At 33.0% G+C, this 7,500-nt stretch overlaps 1 protein-coding gene and 1 long non-coding RNA gene across 2 annotated transcripts in view; one reads left to right on the top strand and one right to left on the bottom strand.

Annotated features, from left to right (window-relative positions):
* LOC136836388 (zinc-regulated GTPase metalloprotein activator 1-like) overlaps positions 1-7,500 on the bottom strand; it is a 125,016-nt gene that overhangs the window by 85,770 nt on the left and 31,746 nt on the right.
* LOC136836510 (uncharacterized) overlaps positions 1-7,500 on the top strand; it is an 11,521-nt gene that overhangs the window by 3,698 nt on the left and 323 nt on the right. Inside the window, exon 2 of the long non-coding RNA XR_010852411.1 lies at positions 7,083-7,500. This exon is cut by the window's right edge and continues 323 nt beyond it. This is a non-coding gene — a long non-coding RNA (uncharacterized lncRNA). The remainder of the gene's footprint in view (positions 1-7,082) is intronic.

Raw genomic sequence — 7,500 nt, 5'->3', positions numbered from 1 at the left:
GCAACTGGACGGCCTTTTTTTTTTTTTTGCTTCTTTTATGTAAATGTGTGTTTAGCAACTGACCAGCCTTTTTTTTTTTTTTTTTTTTTTTACCTTTTTCATATAAATGTGCTTAGCAACCGTCCAGCCTTTTCTGTTTTGCTTCTTTCATATAAATGTGTGGTGTATCAACTGGATGGCTTTTTTTTTTTTTGGCTTCTTTCATATAAATGTGTGTTTAGCAACTGGACTGCCTTTTTTTTTTTTTTTTGCTTCTTTCATATGTCTGTGTGGGTTTAGCAACTGACCAGCCTTTTTTTTTTTCTTCTTCTTTCATATAAATGTGTGGTTTAGCAACTGGACGGCCTTTTTTTTTTTTTGCTTCTTTCATATGTCTGTGTGGGTTTAGCAACTGACCAGCCTTTTTTTTTTTTTTGCTTCTTTCATATAAATGTGTGGTTTAGCAACTGAACGGCCTTTTTTTTTTTTTTGCTTTCATATAAATGTGTGGTTTAGCAACTGGACGGCTTTTTTTTTTTTTGCTTCATCATGCGCTAAATATCAGCGAAATTCTTCCTTACTAAACTGTTAATTATTAGCTAGGCCTATATATAATTTGGTACTCAAACAACGGCATCACTGAAGGCTGTTCGATTTTCATGAACGTGCAACAAATTTTAATAAATAATAGAACAAAAGCAATGAGTTATGTACATATTCGAATGAACTGGCTCTCACAAATTAAATAAGTGAAACAACTCGATAAAAAATTAAGTCGAACTTTACTAACGTTCCTCAAAAAATGTGTCCTTCAGGATATTATCCCGACATAAACGATTTACATAAAATAAGATATATATGTATATGTATAAGTATATGTATATGTATATATATATATATATATATATATATATATATATATATATATATATATATATATATATATATACATGTGTGCATGTGTATACATGTATGAATGTTTGTGTATCTCTCTCTCTCTCTCTCTCTCTCTCTCTCTCTCTCTCTCTCTCTCTCTCTCTCTATATATATATATATATATATATATATATATATATATATATATATATATATATATATATATATATATATATATATATATATATATATATGTATATAAATATATATATATACAATGTATTCCCATTACTAAAAAAATAAGTCATTTAAGTCGAATTTTACTAACGTTCCTCAAAAAATGTGTCCTTCAGGATATTATCCCGACATGAACGATCTACATAAAATAAGATATATAAGTATATGTATATGTACAGCACATGTGTATATATATATATATAAATACATGTGTGTATACATGTATGTATGTTTGTGTATCTCTCTCTCTCTCTCTCTCTCTCTCTCTCTCTATATATATATATATATATATATATATATATATATATATATATATATATATATATATATATATATATATACAATGTATTCCCATTACTAAAAAAAAGTCATTAAATAACGTAGCGATACAAGTCTAGCTTAAAAGAGCCGAGACATCCATCTTGATTTGAATACAATGCGAGAAACGGTCACGTCCCATCCGGGTATCGCGTCTCTACACTGCTTGTCAGTCAATCACGGACAGAGTTCTGCTACGTAACGGCGGTCAGACGGAAAGATGGCTCTCCCTGATAACAGAGGTGACGAGGGAGAAAGGAAATGAAAAACGGGAGTAAAAGAACGGAACAAAGGATCGGCGGTAACTGGTGCAAAATATATGCACATATTATATGATATATAATATAATATATTACATATAAATATATAATGTGATTTATTTATATAAACAATTTATATATAAATTTAATACGGAAAGAGACGGCAGCAATATACGGTAACAGAAAAGAAATGGGATTTGAAAACTGTTGACAATATATCAAGGAAAACCACGCAACATGGGAAATAAGAGGGTGAAGGTAGAAATTCAATATTTACACGATACTTAGAGTCAAGTGGAGATATATATATTGCCAAATTATGGCAAATCTTTTATATATATATATATATATATATATATATATATATATATATATATATATATATATATATATATAAAGGCATGAGATAAGTATATCTTTAGTTTAACCAGACCAACGAGCTGATTAACAGCTCTCCTAGGCTAAGAATCAATTGGTCACCTAGCAACGGGACCTACAGTTTATTGTGAAATCCGAACCACAATATAGCGAGAAATGAATTTCTATCACCAGAAATAAAGTCCTCTAATTCTTCATTAGCCGGCCGGAGACTAGAACTCGGGCCTAGCGAGTGCTAGGCGACAACTCTACCGACTCACCCAAAGGCACGAGAAGGAATACTTGAAAGGCAAACAGAAAATGTCAGCTATGAAAATCAATAAATAAATCAATGCAAACGTCAGACAGAGAGCATTTTATAAAGGAAGGAAAGTGAGAAAATAAAAACCATACAAACGAAGGAGAACATCTGCACGGGAAGGAAAATGAAGAAAATACGAGGAAAAAATGAAATAATAAACGAAAATGTTTTGACAAACTGATTACGTGAAGGTACTGCATATTAGAAACAATACGTTAAAAATGAAGATTATCGGAGATGAAAGTACGTAGTAAACCTTGTATGGTTTTCAGGTCTTCAAAATTATTGTACTTTCTGACGTCTATATCCATTGTATAAGAACACAATGAGCTTTAAATTTTGTAAATATTTGCATGAAATTGTCTTACGTCTGGTACAAACGAGCCTAGAAACGTCATCTCTTGCACTTAGAAACAAAATCATACATAAAGAGTATACTGTACATTGAATCGTACATCTACAGTGCTTTTTTGTTAAACAATACATTTTTGAGAGAGAGAGAGAGAGAGAGAGAGAGAGAGAGAGAGAGAGAGAGAGAGAGAGAGAGAGAGAGAGAGAGAGAGAGCCCTGAGCAGAGCGAGAAACCATAAATATCCCAGCTAACTTGTATTTTTTATTCTGTTTTTACTTAAAAAATACCATTTTCAGTTCTTGTATGACTGGTAGCAAGTACTGTACAGAAGAGATGGTAGTGTGTTAAATTCTCAAGAAAAGGCAAAAAAAAGTACTTTAAAAGTTGCAGTTTTGTATGTTTGTCGAGAATGCAATAAAGTCTGCAGACTTTGACCTTCCAATAGTTCACATCATCAATCCTCAAATGTATCGAATGACACTTTTGTGGCTGAAGACTTTCTGACGCCTACTGTTTGCAAGCTGAGTTCCAATTTCAAGTCAGGAGATCTGTTGACAAATCACATACACAAACCACGCTTTCTTACTGATTTAGTTTTCTCTTGTATATCTGCATGTGATCAAATTAACATTTTCACAAATGTGATGTGTTGCAGAAACAGTAAGGAAACACCAAGAATAAAATAGTTATTTGAAAGTGAGGGTCAAAAAAATAGATGGCAATAAGACTGAAGGATTAAGGAAATGATAGGGTACCACAAAAATAACATGAGAGTAAACATAATTAATATGGAGAAATACAAGGATTGACACCAAATACATAAATGAATAATTGCGTACTACTGCTTAAAATGTAATGTGTATCCAAGTATTCATTTTTTCTGAGTGTAACAGAGACAGTTTATGGGTTATGTACAGTACTGCACAATTAACTAATAAAAAATCTGAGACAAGAAACACAGGCCAATGTAACGTCTTTGAAATATTAAGAGCAAGATAAAATTGCAACATACTTAAAACACTTCCATCTTTTTTACTAATCAAGTACATAACAATAATTATTACAAATAAATACTTCAAAATTATTGTAACCAGGCAACAGTCACATGTTCTGACTCCTAATGAAATGGCGTGAAAGATATATTCTTAAATGATGTGAAATCTGGAGCACAATAAAATAAAATTAAAGAAGTTTGACAGTTAAGGAATGAAGGCACCACAGTGAACAGATGAAGAGTAAACATAGAGCAATACAACTGGATCCCAAGAGAGTGGTGCAGAGAACGTTTACCACTGCCTACAGTATGCCAAACAGGAAGACCACATGATGGGAAGATTATAGAGATAAAACTTGGAAATATGTGGCAGTAAAAGTGTTCAAAATAAGTGGAAAAGTAAACATACGAGGGATATAAAACAAAAAACCCTCTTGCAGATGTACGTAAGACAATAAGTGACAGCTAATTACACAAAATATAAAATAAAAAGTAAGAAAAATAAGGTACAGTAACTAATAAACAGCGTAGGTTTGTAAAATAAAAACAAAAAATCATATAATCCAAAAAGAGCAAAAGAACAGAATTTCAGAAAAATGACCTATTTTATTTTTACATACACACTGTCAATCAGTATCCCCAAAATTCAAAATTAACTAAAGATTCCAGTGATAAGACGTCTCAAACTCTAACTTTTACCTTCTTCAGCCTCACAGTGATTCTTCGCACCAGACTTTTATGGTCTGTTACAAGTTTCAGCACAGAATTTTGGGATGAGATTACCAGCCCTTCACCCATGCCCAAAAAAATTCTCTTTCATTAACAGATGAAGCCAGTAAATTAATGAAATCAACAAAGACCAACCCACATCAACCAACATAAAATCTTACGGAAACCTATGAAGTCGTCAGAGTTGAAATTTTACATACAGTATACAGGTATTAATTTTAATGAATTACTCTGCCAACAAATAATGTGCCCTCATAGACTGATATAAGGCATCTTGCAAGAGTATCATGTCTGAACAACAGGGAAACTATAAACAAGGCATAATAATATTCCAGACTTCCAGTCCTTTGGGACTACCAAAAATGCTGCACATGGGCTAAAAGAAGCAAACATGACTGACAGATTAGTGCTCAGGCACTACAACAGTTTAAACAGCCTGAATTACAGAAGCTGAAGAGAGGGATTTGCAAACAAGGAAATTAGAAATAATAGAACGCTGAGGCTAGCACAAAATGAAAAAACAATGGCTCCTAGCACTGAAATTTTTGTACCACTTAAAGAAGATAAATGAACATCTTTTTTAACTCTATCTTAGCCTATTTCTATACCTACTTCCCTAAATTATCATATATCTATTAACTCACATCTGATGTCCCAGCAGATGAACCAAGGTCCTTAATAGCTCGGGAGGCTTCAACTGTCAAGGTCAGAAGTGAAAATGTTCACATTTTGTTGTAACCTTTGGCAACTTGTTAAGAAGAAACAGACTGGTCTGATGATGATACTTGAGAGAGAGAGAGAGAGAGAGAGAGAGAGAGAGAGAGAGAGAGAGAGAGAGAGAGAGAGAAGATAAAACAGTAACCAAATCATATCTTGTTTCCAAGTCCTTTTATGAAGCTAAAAACAAAATCCACCAAAGGCTGACAAAAGCTGATTAAGTGGATAATGGAAAAGACCTAGTACCATAATTGACCACTGATGAAAGTTGATTGGATGATGGGTGGACACGTAGTATCTGACTTTTAAACTTACAGAGGTGAACAATAAATTTTCAGTTTAAAACCATTACAACTGGTTCCTGTTCACAAGTCTATAGTGATGAAAATTACATAATACATTATAATAGAAAAGTGGAAAAATATGTAAGACTGAGGGTTAAATGAACTGGATTATGGCTCGTGGAGATAATGATCTAGCAGTAAATGAATGATTACGACAAAAGAGGATTCTGCAGGGTACTACTGAAAAAGGCTAGCACCAATTCTGTAGGTTACAAATTGAAAAAAAAAGGACATAAGGTATTCGTAAGGTAGCAAATGAAAATTAGGACGTAAGGTATTCATAAGGTTGCAAATGAAAATTAGGACAAAATGGATTCTAAAGATTACAAATGAAAACAAGTAAAAGGTGCAGGAGATAGGAAACCCTAAAAAGACACCAAAGGAACTAAGGATACAGAAAAATGTAATGTCGCTAAAAAACAAACAAACCAGTAAAAACCATCAGCATGGAGTTTGACAAACAGACTATCTTGCCAGACTAAAATCTAAACAGGATGCCATGACCATAAAAACTCTTCAAATTAACTGAACAAAATTACTAGATATGAGTCTTACAAGACAGACCATTTGCAGTAAGCTTCATTGAGTCCAGATTTGTAATGAGAGTGGATTATGAGGGTTCACATGTTTCAGAAAGGGAACATTCAACAAATTCCAAAAACTAGATGGGTAACTGTAATAACCTTTCTTGGATAGATTCGACATTTTTTTGTACAACCATCCCTTACCCTGAACAGTTATGAAGTCCATGACTTCATAGCTGATATATGGAAAGAGTTGAGGGGTGAACATATCAGTGCCACTTTTTTGCAATTTCATGTTTCTAAAACAACAAGAAATCTACTCTTTACTACATATAAAAAAGTGTGCAAGAAACAAAGAATATGACAATTTTACACGAGTTATATGTATGATGTTGATCTGTGATGAGAAATTAAGCATTTTCAATTAATGTGCCTCCCCTGTTAACCAAGTTACCTCACTTAAAGGATAAGAACCAATTCAAGAAGTAAAATTTCTTGCTACTTGGGTCAATCTCACAAAAAAGTGAACCTTTGCCACAACATCAATTTAGAAATGGTGTTCAGCAAACCCTTCTGATACTCTTATACTATGAAACCCTGAATTTCTTACAAAATTATATACCTTTCAATCACCTTGTCACTTAAATCCTCATACCTAGATTAAAATACTCATCAGTATCACAATACATTACATATGAAAAATTTAGGACAAGAAGTAATATTGCAGTGCCCTCTATTTACATACAGGTATAAGGAACCATTGATAATGTACCGTATGCAACACAACACAGATGGTACTATATGTTCCTTACAATGACCTTTTTGCAACAGCTGCACTGAGTTCTCTTTTAATATTTCTCTGTTCCCTCTGCTCTGTTCCCACTCAGTTGCTAACTTCTTTAACTTTACTGTTCTCAAGTATTTCCCTCATATTTAATATAAAAAAATTTTATTATATGACTCCGTGATCTCAATAAACTAGTAATAAAAAGTAATATCCATACCCTTCACCCATTTCCTCACAAGCACACACATATAACTAAAATTAATAATTCATAATTTATATTCCACAGAACTGCAATCCTCTTAGTCTACACATCCCTCCTTTTGCTAACAACTAAAGCCCAAAGAAGTCACCGTGGTAACCACAGAATTTATGCATATGACTCATTTCAAGACAAGGAATTAGAACAAAACCTAAACAGCCTTCAACATGAACAACTGTTCCTACCTAAGAAAGGTCATTTATCAAGTCTATCTTCTGAGCTTAATAACGACAAGCTGCAATGGATAACTTTGCCAAGAATGAATCCTTCTCAACACAGCAACAAACTGAATAAAACCCTTCCACCAAGACAGCATCCTCCCATCAATAAAGACCATAAGCAGCTTGAGCAACATTTTACACCACAGAAAGGCCGTTCATCAAGTCTATCTTCTGAGCTCAATAAAGACAAACTGGAACGGATAACTTATCCAAGAAAGAATCCT

Source organism: Macrobrachium rosenbergii, chromosome 56, assembly GCF_040412425.1.
Source record: "Macrobrachium rosenbergii isolate ZJJX-2024 chromosome 56, ASM4041242v1, whole genome shotgun sequence".
NCBI classification, from domain to species: Eukaryota; Metazoa; Arthropoda; class Malacostraca; order Decapoda; family Palaemonidae; genus Macrobrachium; species Macrobrachium rosenbergii.
Note: the sequence above shows the minus strand (reverse complement) of the source record. Positions and strands in the feature narration are given on the sequence as shown.